General features: G+C 24.6%; 1 protein-coding gene across 1 annotated transcript in view; it reads right to left on the bottom strand.

Moving 5' to 3' along the window:
• The window catches only part of LOC106882987 (palmitoyltransferase ZDHHC20-B), a 402487-nt gene that overhangs the window by 395479 nt on the left and 6456 nt on the right, over positions 1 to 552 (bottom strand). The window lies entirely within an intron of this gene.

Here is a 552-nt window from a genome sequence, read left to right as displayed (position 1 = left end):
TATGTATGTATGTATGTATGTATGTATGTATGTATGTATGTATGTATGTATGTATGTATGTGTTATCAGATATTTAATTATATAATATGTGTGTGTGTATTTGTACATTATATACACATTTAAATCATATTATATTATGTGAGTAAGTAAATATACAACGTAAAAACACGCTTTGAAGTAACTTGTTATTGCCGGGGTAATATATTAATTTTTGAGAAAAAGCAATTACTTTGAGATTTTTTCCACTGTTTCTACAGAGAGTTTTCTTCTCCAGCATGTCGAAATATGATTTGTATTTTTACAAATTTCTATTTGACAAAAGTGTTTGTCTTTCTCTGAAGATGGTGGATCCAAACATTATCATTATTATTATTTTTTTTATTTAATAACATTTCAATCCGTTTCGAAGAATTATCCAAATTCTAAACCTACATACAAATGATATATATGTATATGTATAACTTTATATAAATATATATGTATATGAGTATATGTATATATACATACTACACTCACGCACACATACACACATATATACATACAACAATATAT

The sequence above is a fragment of the Octopus bimaculoides genome, chromosome 16 (genome assembly GCF_001194135.2).
Source record: "Octopus bimaculoides isolate UCB-OBI-ISO-001 chromosome 16, ASM119413v2, whole genome shotgun sequence".
Lineage (NCBI taxonomy): Eukaryota > Metazoa > Mollusca > Cephalopoda > Octopoda > Octopodidae > Octopus > Octopus bimaculoides.
Note: the sequence above shows the minus strand (reverse complement) of the source record. Positions and strands in the feature narration are given on the sequence as shown.